This window comes from Mustela nivalis, assembly GCF_964662115.1.
Source record: "Mustela nivalis genome assembly, chromosome: 10".
Taxonomy (NCBI): Eukaryota; Metazoa; Chordata; class Mammalia; order Carnivora; family Mustelidae; genus Mustela; species Mustela nivalis.
The window spans coordinates 72,339,862-72,358,951 of record NC_139029.1 but is presented as its reverse complement, the minus strand read 5'-3'; the positions used below and the strand labels follow the sequence as shown (position 1 = coordinate 72,358,951).

Genomic DNA, 19,090 nt, shown 5'->3' with positions numbered 1-19,090 from the left:
ATCTTACTACCCCAAACTAAGAAAGTTTACCATTTAAAATTCCTGGCTTCAAATATTTTTCTTTAAATAAAGAAATAGCATCTTAGCAATCAAACTGAGGTTCACATCACACATTTTCCAATCCCATTCACCTCCTCCTTCACCAGAAGTAACCACTAATCTGAATTTAGTACCTAACCTCTCAATCTCTTGTTTTTTAATTTTTGGTTACACACTGTTTATTTGTAATAATACATAATGTGATTTTGTAATCTCTTTTGGTAAGGAACATAATGTAATTATTGCATATATCTTTTGAAAATTTGCTTTTTCACTCAATATATTTTAAAAAATAGCCATACTTATATATTTAAATCTAATTTATTCATTTAAATTGTAGTATTCCATGGGGTTATGCACATTGTCGAGGATGTGTGATATGGTGAGTGCTATGAAGTGTGTAAACCTGGCGATTCACAGACCTGTACCCCTGGGGCTAATAATACATTATATGTTTATAAAAAAAATTAAAAAAATTAAAAAAATTGTAGTATTCCACTTCATGAACATAAATGTCTATTTCTCTAATCCTCTGTTAATGAACATTAAGGTTCTTATAGGAAGCTATTTCAGTGTATTGGTTTCTCCATTACTATTTGCTACTAAATTCTGATTGAGGGACTGTGGATAATGCCTCTTTGAACTTAACACTGTCATTGCAATTCAGTAAATGAATGCCATATATGTTGATGAAAATATATGAACAAGTCTTCAACTTTGAGAAGGTTAACATGATTGAAAGCAGGTAGAGGGTGGTCTCAAAGAAGTTAGTTGAAAAAACATTTTTTCCTTGTAGTTATGGAGATGGCAAAGTAGGGTAATACAAAGCCACTTGAAATAATACTGAGGGGCATGTGGATGGGGTTAGTTAAGCGTCTGAGTCTTGGTTTCTGCTTGGGTCAGGATCTCATGGATCATGAGGTAGAGTCCCATATCAGGCTCCGTGCTCAGTGTGTGGGGGTGTCTGCTTGAGGGTTCTCTCCCTTTGCCCTTCTCTCCACTCAATGGTGCTCTCTCTCTCTCTCTCTCTCTCAAATTAAAAAAGAAAAAAATAGAAATAATAGCGAGATGAGAAGGGGTAAGTTAGTAAATTTTTGGGGGGGATCCTAATGAAATTTGTAAAAGAGTAGCAACAGAAAATATATCAAATCATTGATGAAGCTACAAGCAAAAATGCTTAGAAATATGCTTACGTATGTCAGGGCTGATTTATGACTGGACAGCAAAAGTTCTGTATCTACTTCTAAGTAGGCCATCTCTATGATTCACCTTGGAGAAATCTAATTACCCTTGATCATTTGACCTTCAGTGTGTCAACATAAACATTTCTCAACCTGGCTTCATATGGCAGCTGTGCTTAACAGATAACATTTTTCTTTAGAAGTATTAAAGGCCATGGTCTATTTCTTTAGTTTTGCATCTTCCCTTCTGACCTATTGCGCTTTTGTTACTTTCTTTTTTATTTTTAAAGATTTTATTTATGTATTTGACAGACAGAGATTACAAGTACACACAGAGAGAGAAAGAAGCAGGCTCCCTGCTGAGCAGAGAGCCTGATGTGGAACTCAATCCTAGTACCCTGGGATCTTGACCTGAGCCGAAGGCAGAGGCTTTAACCCACTGAGCCACCCAGGCGCCCCCTTTTGTTACTTTCTGATTGTTGTCCAGATGGATCAGATCCAATAATGGGGAGAAAGATGAGAAGTGAGGAGGTAGGGGTTATTGTAAGGAAGAAATGAGTTTAAACTTGTGAAATCTTAGGATAATATCTGTCACAGGCTTAGATCTCAATACCTGTTAATTACTACTCCTCTCTTTTCTATTTCTTAGAGCAGATATAAAATAGTTATTTTATAGGCTCTCTTCTAAGTCTGCCAGGATGAATACAGAGCTCTTCATGTTTCTTTAGCCCAAGATTATAATTTGTTCTGAGAATTCTGGTGGGTGAAGAGCAAGGGTCTCCACAGTGAGAAGAAGTGAACTTCACATACTCTCCACCCTCAGGGTTATCAAATGATCAAGCAAGGACAGCAGGCTTGGCTTTGATAATTAGAATGAAGCTGTATTAAGCTGATTATCTCCTATGTAGTTTCTCATGTTGACTGTAATCTGATAGCTATAGAACCACTCTCCCTTACTTGCCCATCACTCAGCACTCTATGATTCAACATTTATTTGATGACTATAAAGCACTTATGAGGTGCCTGAGATGATTCCAGGTACTTGAAATACATGGATGAACAAACAGGAAAGAATTCCTGCCCTCCCATGGCTTACATTCTAGCTTGGAAGGACAGGAAATGAACAAAAAATATGATAAGTAAATTTTGTAGGACATGGGAAGGTGGTAAGTGCTGTGGAAAAAGAAAAGGTAGATCCAGATAAGGGAGATCAGGGGGGCCTGATCAGGAGGGCCAAGGTTCATTGAAAAGGTGAGCAGAGAGCAAAGGCTTAAAGGAGGTGAGGAAATTGGCTGTGCAGATGAGTGTAGGCATATGAGCTCTCACCAAGTCTGGGACTGTCTGGATTAGGTTTGGGCAATAACATCAAGAATACTTTTTTTTAGAAGTCTATTAGCTATCTGCATATAACAATCTGGAGTTCAGGAAAGAGGTCTTGGTTAAAGATACAAATGTGGAGTTTGGGGCATAGAGGTAAGAGTTTAAAACCAAGGGATTGGAGAAGATCACCAAAGGAGTGAGCACATGCAGAAGAGATGACCAACAACTCAGGGGTGGGAGCACTCCAGCATTAGGGGTTTAGGGTGCAGAAAAGAAATCAGTCAAGAAAAATGAGGAGTGACCAGTGAGGTAGGGAGAGAGGTAGGTGAGTCACAGATGCCCAACAGAGAAAGTGTTTTAATGAGGGAGTGATCAGATATACCAAATGATGACGATGAGTCAAGTCGGATGAGGAGTAGCAGTTGACTGACCCATGGATCTAACTCTGTGAAAGTCATCTGGTAACATTGATGAGAGCAGTCGTGGGATGTGTGGAAGGGAAGAGTTAAGAGAGAATGGCAGGAGATGAATTGCAGATAGCAAGTAGACTAATAGTCAAGACTAGTCTCCTAAATGGAATCTGAGCACTCTCTCTTCTGGTACTCCTTCATTGGCTCGTTAAAGTGCCCAAAATACCAAAGTCAGAATTCCCTTACTTCCCTTTAGGAGAGCCCCTGTATTCAACCACTGAAAATGTAAATGTCTTGAAATTGGTATCTCAATTACTAACATCGTGGTATGGATTTGTCTGTTGGCTCTGATTCCTGGGGTGACAATGATATTGTAGAATTTCAAAGCCATAAGTGATTTCAGGTATGACATAGCCCAGCCCCTATTAACAGAGGTCTATAGAGTGACTTGCTCAAGGTCACATACTTGACAGATGACGAGCTGACACGAGGATCCAGGATTTCTGTTCTAGTGCCTTATCCATCACATATTTTATCTTGAATTTGATCCAACATGTGTGTAGGACACATGAAGACATTATGTAAATGTCCGTTATATGAAAGAATGAATGAATGAACAAATAGAAGATCAAAGACAAGGCAAAGTTGTAACAGTATGGGAAAACCAGTCACGGGTTCATCAGGTTGATGGTAGGAGATCTGCTTCCAGGTTCAAGAGAAAAAAAGCCATAACGGCTAAGGGAGCCAGAAGTGAGATCTGCTCACTGCAGCATAAGTGCTTTATACCTTGAAAGCATCAGAGATGTTTAAAATTATTTAAAAGTAAGTGCAAACTGTTAATGAGGGTTAATGGAAGGGACTGAAGATAGAGCAGCCCTTTAGTAACAAGAATTGGGATGATGGCATTTTTTAAAATTCTTGCTGACAACATAAGAAAACTACTGACTTGGAGGCAGCAAGTTTACAACTGCCTGAAAATAACCAGATGCAAGAGGTTTTCAACTTGCTGGAACTCTTATTATATGCTTGAGTGACTCCTGGAACAAAAGAAAGCTGCACATGATTGTTTAGGAAAGTGTAAGATAAACAAAGCGTATGTTTTCTAACATCTACTGACTGTAATCTGATAGCCGTGTTATATCGGTCTCTGCTCATTTTAAGGATCTGTGATGAAGACGACTTCAGTGGTTCTTAAGTTCAATACATAAATAAATGATGTTAAGACTCTACTTTAACTTATGCCCCTCAATTTTTCATACGTATTTGCTGCTTTTCTTTCCGAAAGGAAAATGTACATTACTTGTTCTGGAAACATTCCATCCTTTTTTATGCTTTTCCTTTCTCTTTTGAAAGATCCCCCTCACACTGCATAAATAGAAATGTCCCTGAGATTCATTTGATTTCATGGATGGCAGAGTACTCATTTCAAATATCTTTGGGAGAACCAGATAAAATAGCCACACTATACTGCATTACCTGATTTAGTGCCGGGGACCGTTAGAGGCCCAGATGGCTATGGGAAATTGTAATGGGAAACTCAAGTTGGTTTTCACTTTAAGTTCAGCACTTTGAATCCAGTGGAGTTGAGGGTAGTCAAAAGTTATTACTATCTGATTTGACTGTTCACTGTTCCAAGTGAAATAAGCCAGTGGTAGTTCTGTTTTGCCGGTAGGAAGGAAAACGCTCCCATCACCTTGGTATTAAATGGCCGTTCTCGAGCAAGCAGTGTCGGCAGAGAACTGGCTGGGAAAGGTGACTTGTCCTTTCTCTCTCGCAGCCATCACTTTGTCAGGGTGAGGGCGTCCCGGTGAAACAGTTGGGGAAATCTTACACCTCTGTTTATCAGGCTGGATCTATTCTTGGGAGAAAAAGAAGTCATCCGTTTCCAAAGCTGTCAATCTGGTACCCCAACCACCACTAAAAGCCACTTCGATTTATTTCTTCAGTTCTTTACACTTTGTGGCGAGTTTATTGTAAAGATGTATTAACCAGTAAGACGCCTTTAAGATAAATTGTGTTCAACTTTGGAAGGAGATAACAACTTTGGCAAAGTTGCCCGCGGTAGTTCAAGTAGGAGAAAAAAGTAGACGCGCTTGACCCTGCTGGAAGATCACTATGTTTATCTCAACAGTCCGCTCTCTATGTTATCAGCAGGTGGTTTGCTTCACTTATTCCCTCTTCTCACTGGCTCCCTTCCCTTCGTATTTAACATTGTTTCTGCTCATTCACTCTTGCATCTATTTATTGATTTGTTTCTATTATATTATATTTGGTTAGTCAATTCCTGTTCCCCTGATTTTTGGCACCTACAAGGAGGAAGTAGACATTCACGTAATAATACTGGATCTTGCCCTCTGTATGTGGTCATAGCCAGAGCAGGCTAGCATTCCCAGAAGAGGGACATAACTCCTGATCTTCTAGTGAGGATTAGGTGATTTCCCTTGGTTTCCAGCTGTTTACATAGAGTTCCAAGGGAAACCAAAGAGGGACAGTTTCCCTTGGCAGCCAACCCTAGGCTTGAGGCAGGGGGATGGAAATGACATTTAGTTCCTTTTTCTCTGCAGACACAGACTCACTCATGGGAAGTCTTAATATATAAGTTTAAATGAGCCTTTAACCGTATTCCAGGCACTGACAGTATTCAGAGGTCTGACTAAGCCATGTCTCCAGCCTAGAGAATTACGAATATAGGACATCCTGGATGGGAATCCCTGGGAAGGTATGACTTGTCCTTAAGAGCTCTGGATAATGTAGTCGATAACCGATTTCTCTTTTTGCCAGGTGGAACAACATAAAATCAGAAGAAAAAAAAATTCCTATGTGCTCTGGCAAGCAATTTTGAGTCTGCTGCTTTAAAAATGATGGTAAAATTAAAAGATGAGAGAAATACATCCAAGTGACTTTAACAGTCGAATGCTGAGCAGTAATTACATATCAAGTCTGGAATCACCAAACTGAAACATAGGCTTGTCTCTTCTTTTTATGTGTAGTCTGAGGTTTGTTGAAATTCTAAAGCCTTTTGTAAATTATTGGGAAATGACAACATGTGAAAAAGCAGAGGAAAACTTAAAATGGGTCTATTTTAGGTTTTTCTTTATTTAGATTTTCTGTAGGTTCTTAGGGAACTTCTGAAGCATTTTGTTTATATTATTATTTCTTCCTATGTCACTAGATATGCTTACTAAGCTTAGAAAATGTCCAAGGGCTACATGACATGGTCATGACATTGAAGTCCTTTTACTACTTTATCTCGTTAGACTCTAAAGCGCCATCTGGTAGACATTAGTTTCTCTAATGCCCCTTGAGCGAGTCTCAACCCTAGGATGTTATCCAATAGCAGAGATCCTTTTCCTACCTTTGCTTCATGGAATGGTATCTTCTGATCCTTTAGTCTTCATTCAATACTTGTTTTCTCCAGAGAATACTTAATGAATGAGTGAATAAACTGGGTACCATTTTGTAAATAAATCTCAGCCCAGAATTATGACTAGGTGCCAAGAAACCTCTTTCTCTCCTAAATTTATTCTGTTTTTCCCTTAAATTTGGCTCTTTTTTCTTTTCTTCTTTCATTTTTTCAATTCATGATATTAAGTTTTGACCTATTATTGCAATTGGAATGAGAATGCAAAGCACGTGGAAATAAAAGTATTCAACATCTTTTATTCATTAATGCAGTGTTTTCTGCTTTGTATTTTAAAAACTTCAGTGAATAAATGTAAAGTCTATCTAAAAGACAATCAAGAAATCAAAGACCATTTAAATGAGGCTGCCATGATTTAAGAATGAAAAAAAAAATGCTCAGTTTTAGTGGTGAGGAAGAGGAATAGGAAAATTTCAGAAAACTCCCTTGGTTTGGTGGAAAGAGCATGAGCTTTAGAAGGTAGTGGAGGAAGGTGAATCATATCTGAATATCTATAATATTCAAGGCACTGTATTAGGTAGTGCCTCTACCTGATATCAACCCTCTGATGGAGGTACAATTAATCCTATTCTATAGAAGCAAAACTGAGTCTCATAGACTCAGTACTTTACCTAAGTTTGTACAGCCAATAAAGAGCAGGACTGAGATTTTTTTTTAAGATTTTATTCATTTATTTTATGAGGTAGAGGGAGAGAGAGAGAGAGAGAGAGTGAGAGAGACTTCGAGCCAGTAGAGGTACAGAGGGAGAGAGAGAGAATCTCAAGCAGATTCTGTGCTCAACACGGAGCCCCACACAGGGTTTGAGCTCATGACCCTAAGATCATGACGGGCTGAAACCAAGAGTGTGATGCTTAACTGACTGAGCCACCCAGGCACCCCACAGTAGGATGGAGATTTAAACATAAATATGGTCCCCAAACCCATGTTCATTGTAGTATATCATAGTCATAACTGTATCAGAATATCTATAAGAGTGAGGTAGGCACAGGTTTGACTCCAACGTTCAGACTTACTAACTTACACCTGATAGGTTTCTCTGTATATTGATACCGAATGAAGAACAGTTTTAATGTTATGTATTTAATATTACATATATTTTACCAGAGGGAACTCCAGCATATGTCACAATTAGAAATTCTGCCAGCATATGCCACAATTAGAAAATTGAAGAAATTAGATATTAGAGTAATTCTCCATAGTCTCAGCAAGAGCTAAAGGCAAAAAATATTATATGAAGTTCTACCCTCTATGATCACTCTGCCTAGAGTTAGGTTTTTGTTGTAGAGGAAGCCTGTGGTCTTTACCACTCAAAGTTGTAATGTGTTATGTAAGTGATCTGCAGACATATCAGTAACCTCTCTTAGAGAAGAATCTTTTTCTCACGAATGGCTGTGGACTCAAATGAGGATATACCAATGAATATACATAGGAACCACATTTTATTAAGGTTATGGAATGGCATAAATTAAACCTGATACAAACTTTGGAAGAAATTGAATTGAGGTTACAACACTACATCAGGGACACTACATCATCTCTGTTTGGGCTTGGCTAACGTTTGCTCACTTCCTGACTTTGTATTTAATCTGAGAAATCCTTGAGGGGAGTGTTCTTAGCCAAGGGTCCCATTCTGTGGAACTCTTCTCTGTGAAGTTTAAGAACATCTTAAAAATTCTACCACTTGTGCTGTTCTGGATACTTCAGCTAACTGGTTAAGATACTTACAACCAGTTAACTCAGCTAACTGGTTAAGATTCTGTGGAATTCTTCTCTGTGAAGTTTAAGAACATCTTAAAAATTCTAGCACTTGTGCTGTTCTGGATACTTCAGCTAACTAAGAGAAATCTTCTCTTAGTCAAAAAATGTCAGTCCGTTTGGAAGGTCCATTTTTTGGTTTGGGATTTTAATCAGTTTTGTGTAAAAACATATGGGCTGTCATGGGCCTGGTTCTGAGATGTTTTGGAGGGGTGATGAGGAATATATTCTTTTCTGTTTTCATGTTGATCTTCAGTTTCACTGTCTGCAAATTGAAGGATTTAGCCTACATAAATGGTTCTTGACGTTTTTGGAGCCAGAGCCACCTTTTAGAAGCTGATGGAATCTATGGATACTCTTCTCAAAAAAATGTCCATAGCTGCAATTCCAAGGGGCTGACTTACTATTTAAAGGACTCCCAGGAATCCAAGGACCCCTGGTTGGAGATTCTATGGACTAAATTATCTCTTGGGTCTCTTCTCATCCAGATAATTATATTATTCATATTTTCTCTGATGATTTAGATGATTGTTATATTAGTAAAAATGGGATATGAACTATTTAGGTAGACATAATTTTTATAGCTATAAATGACAAAATGTCATCTGATAATTTCCTTTTTTTAAAATAGGCTGTGTTTTTGCCTTTTTTTTTTTTAAAGGATTTTACTTATTAATTTGACAGAGAGAGACACAATGAGAGAGGGAACACAAGGAGGGGGTGTGGGAGAGGGAGAAGCAGGCTTTCCGCCAAGAAGGGAGCCTGATGCAGGGCTTGATCCCAGGACCCTGAGATCATGACCTGAGCCACAGACAGACGCTTACCGACTAAGTCACCCAGGTTCCCCCATCCTTCCCACCCCCCCCCCCCGCCCCAGCAGAATTTCTGAACCATTTCTGCTCTTTAGAATCACCTGAGAGAGCTTCTAAAAATTCCAGTGCCTGGCCACACCCCAAGTCACTTAAATCAGAGTTTCTGGAGGTAGATTCCAGACATCAGTTTATTAAAGCTCCTCAGTTGGTTTCATTGTGCAGCCGGGTTGCTAGTCAGTGCTCTGGCAGGATTAAAACATCTTCAGAGGTTCCAGATAATAGGAAGATCAACCACCAGCTGAAGATGAAAGGGCATTCCTTTCTATACCTGCTCGCAAATGTCTGGTATTGAATACTATATTTCCAGCTCAAAATACGGGTTTAAAAACTCTTGTGTGTCATTACACCTCCCAGTGTGTTCCGATCTTGTCTAAGCTGGGCAAGTGTTACAAATACTGAGTGGCCTTCCTGGTCCCATATATAGAGGTGGGAAGGATTATCTTAGGACCTGCTCTGCTCTGCCACAAGCACACATCAGTAGAGATTTGTTTTCAGCAGAAGAACAATTACCATTGTCATATTCTGAACTGTGTGCAAATTGTTTTATTATAAACTCACTGTTGGCCCCTATTTAACTGGGAAATCATTTGTTCTAAATTTATCTACTCTCTCTGCATGGCATTGACATTTGCCGGCAATGCCAGACTTGCTTCACTTATAAGAAAAAAGATTCCATGGAGAATAGGCAGTGCTCTCATCTAACTGATTAATAATCTCTAGAGGATCTTTGGAACTGACATGTTAGACCTTGCCGCTCTCCTACTAATTTTGACTTTCACTGAACTCAGAAACACAAACAATGGTTTTCATGAAATGGAGCATTAAAAGCTTTCTTCATCAGACCAGGTCTCCAAAGAAAGGATGCTTACTGCCAAGGCTTAAAGATGAGAAATGAGATGTGTTGTGAAAAGTTGTTTGTTTTCAAGAGTTTACAAGTCAATTTGGGTTACTTCATCAGCCAAATTTTTATCTCTGTATGATGCAACCATACATGTTTTCAGCTTGAAAAAAAGTCCATCTTTGCTTTCCATGGCATCTGTAGTATGTTGAAACCATTCTGCAATTTAATGCAGACAAAGACTTTCTAAAGTCATGTGGTCTGTTTGAGTAATAGGAGTCCATTAAGAATGAATGGAGACATCTGGTATTACCAGGATTTCTCCCTTTGTGGGTTTCACAATTTTCCTACCAAGCTCTGGTGTTTTAAGATGACGTTTTGCACATTGGATTTAACTACCTGAGAGCCTATGATACAGAATGCCAATAGCCAGTTGATAGCGTGGAAGGACCTTACTTAGTTATGACTATCTGCTTACTACTTTTTTTTTATAAAGACAAACTCTTTCAAGAGGATGTCTTGATTTACAGACATCCTTTTGTTATTTTCTTAGAAATGGTATTCAAATCTAGAACTAAGGGAAAAGTCAGACATGAATCTTTAGAGTCATTAAGCGACACAATCTGAGTGTAAATTTCATGGCACCAGTGAGGGCTCCAGATCTTGATAGTGACTGTTGCTAATATAAATATTACCACAGAGGAAAGGACACCCATTAATAATTATTGTTCTAGACACATGGAAGCACCAGGAAAACCTTTGCGTTAGCCATGGTATGTTTGACTGCAAACAACAATGGCATATGTATGTTTGTGTACTTATTTCCTACACTTATTTTATTTGGAAACTGGCTAAAATTTATGTTGCTCATGCTTGATAAAGAAATAAACAATGAAACAAAAGGCAAACTGGTTTAACATGGACTTGCCAAAAGGCTTTTGGTATCGTTCACCAGAAAACAAAACTCTGGTTATTATTTGGGCTTTGCTTATAGCTCAGCAGGTAGTAGGCTGTCAATAATAAACATAGACAGAATAAAATGAATGAATGAAAGTGTCTGTAATGTATATTTGAACATAAGAACCACATTTTGAATAGAAGATCATATGTGCTTTCTTTAAAAATCTATAAAATTTATATCAAACCTCACAATTTTTATTACAAGTTTTCATGATTAAATTATTGCCCCATCTACTCAGGCTGCTTTTAATATTGCCTTTGTTCATGTAACCATGGCAACAGCTTTGGTATCTATACTTCAGGTTCTGATCTCTCATTCCACAATGGGTCACTTTGCTCTGCATCATTCGTAACAGAAATAATCTGAGGGCACAGGCAGTCTTGGAATGGGATTACATTTTTCATGTCCTTTCTGTTAAGGGTTGAGTTGTGTCCTCCCAATATCCTTACATTGAATCTTAACTCCTAGGACTTTAGTATGTGACTCTTTTTGGAGTTAGGGTCATTAAAGAGGTAATTATATTAAAATCAGAGCCCTACGAGGATAGGCCCTGATCCAGTATGACTAATATCCTTATAAGAAAAGGAAATTCAGACACAGATGTGCACAGATGAAGACCATGTGAAGACACAGGTTGAAGATGGCCATCTACAAGTTAAGGAGAGAGACCTCAGAAGAAACCAACTGCAACATCTTGATTTCAGACTTAGGTCTTTAGAGCTGTGAGGAGATAAATCTCTGTTCTTTAAGTCACCCAATCTGTGTTACTTTGTTACATGGCAACCTTAGCAAACTAATACAACTACCTTCTTTTCTAAATTTTTACTCTTCCTTCCCAAATATCACTAGCCCTTGCAAGTTTGAAATATATTCTGAGCTTTGTGTTTATGCAAACTTTCAGGTTTGTTTGCTTTCCCTGCATCTCCTAGATCACCAATAAATCTGACCATATGATTTTTCCCAGATTATCTCCTTCTCTGATACTAACAGTCACATATTTCCTAGTTTTTGCAACATATCAAATAGGAGATCTTTTTGGAAGTTCCCATAAATCAGAAAGGGTTTGTTTATCATAGAGCTAGGTCATCTGAAGAGGAAGGTTTTCCATCTATGACATGTAGCTGTATCATTTAAAATGGAGCTTGGGGAGAAAATACCAATAGATTCAGATTCATTTAGACTATGAATGTACATAGGTTGCACATTCTTATTTTTCTGTCTTATAAGCTTGCCCATTCTAACATTCTATAGCAATGAAAAAAATAAAAAGACACTAAAACAGATGATTAAAACTTGGTATTTGGCCTGGGATTCATGTCCACTGAGATTCAAGTTTGGGCTGGGGGGGAATCAAGGTCATCCTGGTAGGGCAGGCAATCATCCAAATGCTGTGAAGAACTAAGGAAGCCCAGGGAGGCCTTTGTTTTCCAAATCTTTCCTCAGCTCTCAAGCCAGGGTTAGGCTATTGTCAGAGAATTTATGTTTCAGGTCAGGAAGACTTTCAGTCATTTAAAAATTCTTCAGAAATCCAATATATGATCAGAGGAGCCAAGCAGTATTTGGCTCTATGGTGGTAATGCAATGAAAGTGACTTTATTTAGGGTTATCATTAGTCTGACAAATTAGAAAAAACAAATGAAACAATCCTTTCCTTTGGACAATGTCGGAGGCTACTTGAGATCATTCCCTAATTAGGGATTAAAAGCGGTAGCTCTCTGGGGATTTGGATGTTAAGCCTGGACTTCATGTGCCACAAAGTTTAAAGGTCAAGTATGATGATGGGCATGTCATGCTCTGTGCATTGAGTAATTTCTAAAGTCTTCCTATGAGGTCAGTGTGCAAATGGCTCTGTATAATCATGCTTAATGAGAAATCGTATTTTAATGTATAATCATGAAATGGTTACTTAGATAGTCTTAGAAGTCTGAAATTTGTCATGTTCCTATAGGAAGCAGGCACATGTGTGGATATATTCCTTGTCATTCCATTAACCACAAATCTGTTAATAGGCACTTCTGATATATTGATAACGAAAGGATGACTGTTTCTAATGATGACCCAAAGGCATGACAAAATTCTTAAATGCTTTTTGAATCTTCAAAGAGAATAAATTATATTTCTCACGACCCAAATTTATTTTTATCATATTCTAATTCCCTGGAAAGTAATAATTTGTATATAGTTTGATACACATATTCAACATGGTAAATGCAAAAGTAGGGGCTCTGGAATCAAACAACCTGATGTATGTCATGGCTCTTCATTTGCTAGCCCAGTGATTTCAGAAGAGTTCTGTAACATCACTCACCCTTGGTCTTTGCATCTGAAAAATGGGCATTTCAATATCTACCTTGCAGGACATTGTGAGAACTAAATGATACAAAATGTAGTGGAACCTGCTTGCCACAGATAGGGGTCAGAAAATGTTTAATTCCTGTCTTCCTTGTCTAACACATTAGTCAAAACACCCCATTTGCTGACCATATCAGATAAGGAATTTGCTCTCCATCTAAACAGATTAGGGGCATGGAAAAAAGCTTGTGATAAGAATAGTAGGAGAATGTGTCCATTGGAGGTGGGGCTGTCTTTTACCTAGGCTTGTTTTCAGGGCGCTGGCTGCTGTGGCTTTAATTTGCAGGCTTATTTTCTTTAGGATAATGAATTTTTATTTAAATTTGGTGAATTTCCTTTGAGCTCCTTTTAAGTCATCTGAACATAGGAAACACTTTTTCATGCTTTTAGAGTTTTTCTGATTGACTTTGTTCTCCAAAAAGGGCTGATTTTAATATTCTAAGTGATAAAAAGTGCCTTTGACACGATTGAAGCAATTTAATTAGTAAATCCGGAAATTATAAAGGATTGGAAATCACACCCTCCATGCTTTTAATAAAACAGAGTAGTGAAACTTCTGATAGGTACGTACCACATGTCGAAAGAATTCTGCACCACACACATTGAAAGAAGTGAAGAAATTGAGATAACTTGGGGAACAGCCTACTAAGGGAATTACATGAGTAGGCCATTATGTGATCAGTATACATCATGGATCAAAACTTTTGTGGTTTCATAATTTAGACAAAGTACATGTTAAGCATTGAATAATACAAAATCATTAAAGCCACACGTTGAAATTCAACATATCAGGTAGGAAAAGGGGGCTAGCCTAATTGTGAGACAGTCTAATTTTTTAATTAGTTGACCTCAGAGTATCTTAATCCTGGAAAAAGTAATATGCAAAGGATCATTTAATACTATAGCTAATAGCTAATAGGACTTTTAGTATCAGGTTGTCCATCTCATGATGATGGCGTATGAATTATTTTTAGTCCGCTTACTATGAGTACTTTCCTGTAGTATGTCATCACTAAACAGGGAACATGGCTATAACTGCTAGGCATAAACATAATAACATGTTCAACTGTAAAACTATCTACAGTATATAAATACTGATGCTGTACTCAAAAGCACCATCATTTTTTATTGCCTTGGTAATGGAGTGTTCCAGAGAGACATGTATATGGATGATTAGTGATTGGTGGATTCTGTTCCGGTATTTTCAAATATTAAAGAGCAAACTTCATCACTAGTGGTTGGAGGAATCAAAGAGTAGCTGATTCTTCCTAAGAAAACAAATTAGAGGGTCAAACTCTGATAATGTTTCATTATAAATTGTAGATAATGATAGGAATATCAACAAGTACACTTCAAATACAGTAGGTAAAAACATAGGCTGATAACAATAATACTAATAATATTAGGGCATCCTATGAAGAATTATAATGTAGTTTTTACTCATAATAGCAGTTTATAAATAATGGGAAAATTGGGCAATTGGAACTTTTTTCAATGTTATTTTAATGATATTTTAATTCAAGATGATAGGGTACTCTAATTGATAGCAAAGTTTTTGAAATGTGAGATTAGTCAATGGCAGGGTAAGTTTAAGAGACACTTGGAGATTTGGAGAGCTAAAACTTCAACCAGAGGAAGTGAAGCATGTGCATGGGTAGAGAATCAGAAGAGAATCATACTAATGAGCCTAAGACATAGTAGGTTTTGACCTAATTCTTATTCACAATGATGTTTCCATGTTTTTACTTTTGCATTGAACCAGTTTTTGCAAAATGTGAGTATCTGGGGATGGAGGACGTTTCAGAGAAACTCTGAAATGGGTGGATCTTTTCTAAGAGTTGAGTAAGGCTTGTGAGTCATGGTGCAACTCCCTGAAACTTGGTGAGGTCAAGCTGACCTTTGGGACATGCCGGCTGTATATCTTCTTTATCTCTGTTATACACTGATAAAAGCTGGTCATGACTTGTTCATTTGAAGGGTCATTTTTGGTATCATCTGAGCAGAAAATTTCTTTGGACCTTCATTTTTGTTCAGAGATGCCACATTCTCTAGCCAATTTCTCATAACGTATGGAAATTGTGATTCCCGATAAATTATTACTAATATTAGAAGAAGGTAGCTTTTGACCCACTACCAATGTTTCAAGCTTTGGCAACTCTATGGTAATTCCTAAAATCTCAGTTGTAGTCAAGATACATATGCCAACTACTTTGAATATTCTTTGTAGATAATTAAGTTTTCCAATATTGGCAAAATAAAATGTATCATTTCCCCAAATTTCAAAGAGTACACTGAGTTTTGGGCACTGTTTAAAATAAAGTAGAGGTATTTCATACATGTGAATATAAGGTCACTGTAGAAACTGCCTCTAAATCACTGTACAATTTTTGGGTACCTCACCTTGAGAATAGTTACAGTCTATGCAGATCACTGCTGGCATCTTTGCTGTGGGAACTAAATTCCCTTTAACATGTAGTTATATTTCCATTAGTAAAGAATTGGGATGGCACATATGGTTTGCCTAGAGCTGGTTGTTTCATTACTTCCTTCCTTTCTTTCTTTCTTTCTTTTTTTTTTTCAATGAGCCTTAAAGCCCTAATTTGCTTCAGCTGCTGTAAATTGGTTTCTGGTAATTTTCACATCTTCGTCTTGCATTGACATCATAAATATAAGGGCACATATTAAATCCTTAGTTATATTTGTGGGAACCCATGACCTGCCAGGACTAAAAGTCTGTGTTAAGGATATCTCTAGGCATATTTCTCCTCGCATTATGCAAAAGAAGTCAAGAAGGTCTAAGTAGGAATAAACATTGTCCAATCAGGAAGAGATTAGTTTCAGAGAAATAATTAGACTCTGTCTTATACACTACCATGTGATTATGAAACAAACAATGCACCATGAAATGTCTTTATGTTATTTTCTAGAGTCCTGAGGGTACTAAAATGACATGAAGGTAAAGAGAAGAGAGTAACTTCTTTGTTACTAGAGGGCAGAGTTGACTGTCAGTAAACCTGTGAATTAAGGTAGTATTTATTTTTTGGCATCCTCTTACTTCTTCTTTTAGTGCCCCATTTCTCTTTCAGAGTGTTCTCTTCTTTGCTTACAGCTACAATCAATTAAGTTCCACCAAGAGTAGCTGGGAGTGGTTTATATTGCCTTTTTGGAGGGCTTTTTTCTTGCAATTTAGTGAGAGAGTTTTGATGATAAAAAGTTCAAAATAGAAAAAAGAATGAATTTCTAATGGTGGAATTTCAAACTTCACACTTGACACTTAGATACCTTCTGATTACTGCCTACTCCAGATGGGCTCTGCTTGGGTAAAGCTGCCCATGGGAGTGCAGCACACATGCTTTGGAATTGGCATGCCTTAAGAGGGGACTGAAGAGTTTGTTTCTTCCATGCTGATCATGGCAGATCTTAGGTAGGGCCATCAGGTAACTTATCATGCAATTAATGAAAGCCTGGCTATCTTGGCCCACCTGGAAAAGGCTTTGAGCGCCATTGTAGACCCAGAGCCTCTTTGAGTCTGCTGAGATAGGTTGGGCCCGCATGACAACTTGACTTCTCCCTCTGCCTATTTGTGCTTGCCATCTTTCTTCTCAGGTGTTGCTACTGTGGGAACTCTGTAATCAACATCCTGCATGTGAAACTCTATCCCAGAATGTGCTTCCTGTTAGTTTAGTTTCCTGTTAATTTAGTTCCTGGAGAACTAAACTAACTATGGACAAGAAACTGATTTGCCTCCTTAGAAATCCTGTAGAGTTTGTCCCAGTGATGGTGGTGATGGCCTTAAAAGGGGACACAGCATGGGACAAAGGGAGGTGCTCAGGGCAGGCTTTCAATGGCTCACAAAGAGCCCTCAGGAGAAAGAAGTGGGGGTGATATGTAGCCCCTCTAGAAAATCCCCATGCCCTGGAACCACCCTGCCTAGGTTAAAAAAAAAAAACTGGCTCTATCACTTATAAGTCTGGTTACCGGGCCAGTTACTTAATCTCTCAGTGCCTCAATTTCCTTATTAGTACAATGGCGATCAATAATAAAAATGATGATGGTATGAGACGTAGACGACTTAAGATATATATATAAAAGGCTGATAATGGTTCCTCGTATATAGTAAGGGATAAGTAAAAGTGTTGATAATTAAACTTATTTTTCTGTAAGTGTTTGCACCTGGAAGAATTTCACAGGAGAAAAATTTCTATTTTTTAAATTTTCATATTTTTTAAAATTTAAAAAATACTTCACTTATTTATTTGAGAGGGAGAGAGAGAGAGAAAGAGAGAGAGAGAGAGGACACGAGCAGGGGGAGGGAGGCAGGCTCCCCACTGAGCAGAGAGCCCAACAGGGGGCTTGATCCCAGGACCTGAGCCAAAGGCAGATGCTTAATTGACTGACCTACCCATGTGCCCAGGAAAGCAATTTCTAGGGGGTAGATGATTTTCCAAGTCTCTTACAAATGTTACCATTGTTATTTAAATCGGTAAACTTTTAAAACATCTTATGAAGATACAGTGTTGATAGCTTTGATGTTTTCCTCAAATGCTACCTCTACCTCTCAGTTACTGGTAGTGGTTTTAGGTTGAGTTAGATGGTCACCTGTGCTAGAAAAAGGAAAATTGATGAATGAAAATAGTATATTTTACTTCTAGTTCACTTAAGTCATTTCAAAGGATTTTAGGAGACTTGTGAATATACATTATTTTCTTTTTTAAAGCTGAAACCTATATTTTAACCAGACTTCCTTAGTTTTTACCCAGTGTCCTTTTTGTGTTCTAGGATCTCATCCAGGACACCATATTACATTTAGTCATTATGTCTCAAGCTCTTCTTGGCTGTGACATTTTCTCAGACTTGTCTTGTTTTCGGTGACTTTGATAGTTTTGAGGAGTACTGTCAGGTATTGTGTAGACTGTCTCTCAGTTGAGATTTGTCTTATGGTTTTCTTTCTTTTCTTTTTTTTTTTTGAAGATTTTATTTATTTATTTGACAGAGAGAAATCACAAGTACACTGAGAGGCAGGCAGAGAGAGAGAGAGAGAGAGAAGGAAGCAGGCTCCCTGCTGAGCAGAGAGCCTGATACGGGACTCGATCCCAGGACCCTGAGATCATGACCTGAGCTGAAACCAACAGTCCGATGCTTAACTCACTGAGCCACCCAGCTGTCCTTATTTATCTATTTGAGAGAGAGAGAGAGAGAGAGAGAGAGAGAGAGGAGCTTACACGAGCAGGGGCGGGGAAGGGCAGAGGGAGAGAGAGAATCCCAAGCAGACTCCTCACTGACTGAGAAGAGCCCGGTGTGGGCTCAAACTTATAACCTTGAGATCATACCTGAGCCAAAATCAAGAGTCCAAATTGTAACTGACAGAGCCGCCCAGGTGTCCGTGTTTTTGTTTTGTTTTTGGTTTTTTTGCATTTTAAGACAAAGTTGTTTAAGTGGAACTAAGATGATTCATTTTCTCTGTGGCCTGTGTGTCTCAAAGAACCTAGATAGAGAAGGTAATGCATATCAGCAAGTTTCTATTTAATCTCTAGACAACTAGCATTTTTAAATAAAGAAGATAGCTTCTTTTTTTTTTTTTTAAAGATTTTATTTATTTATCAGAGAGAGAGGGGGAGAGAGCGAGCACAGGCAGACAGAATGGCAGGCAGAGGCAGAGGGAGAAGCAGGCTCCCTGCTGAGCAAGGAGCCCGATGTGGGACTCGATCCCAGGATGCTGGGATCATGACCTGAGCCGAAGGCAGCTGCTTAACCAACTGAGCCACCCAGGCGTCCCAAGAAGATAGCTTCTTTTAATTGGTAATATTTATTACTGAATTAGAATTACTCACAGAATTATTTGTTTTCTCTCTTGTACAGCTCCAAGGTGTTGCCTCTTTGACTTCAATTGTATTTGTAAGTAGCTTCCTTTGTATGCAGACATTTTTATTGTTTGGAAGAA

The 19,090-nt window shown here is 38.1% G+C and overlaps 1 protein-coding gene across 23 annotated transcripts in view; it reads left to right on the top strand.

Annotated features, from left to right (window-relative positions):
* Window positions 1-19,090, top strand: part of LOC309843271 (uncharacterized protein) — a 110,009-nt gene that overhangs the window by 34,691 nt on the left and 56,228 nt on the right. For 12 of the 23 annotated variants that reach the window (XR_014300010.1, XR_014300011.1, XR_014300012.1 and 9 more), the window contains one exon: window positions 19,009-19,044. The exons of 1 other annotated variant lie outside the window; for it this stretch is intronic. The gene's annotated coding sequence lies outside the window, so the exon portion shown is untranslated. Of the gene's footprint in view, window positions 1-5,731; window positions 5,947-16,101; window positions 16,176-19,008; window positions 19,045-19,090 lie in introns of those variants that run through there. 10 more of the 23 variants (XR_014300016.1, XR_014300019.1, XR_014300020.1 and 7 more) reach the window with 2 other exon arrangements.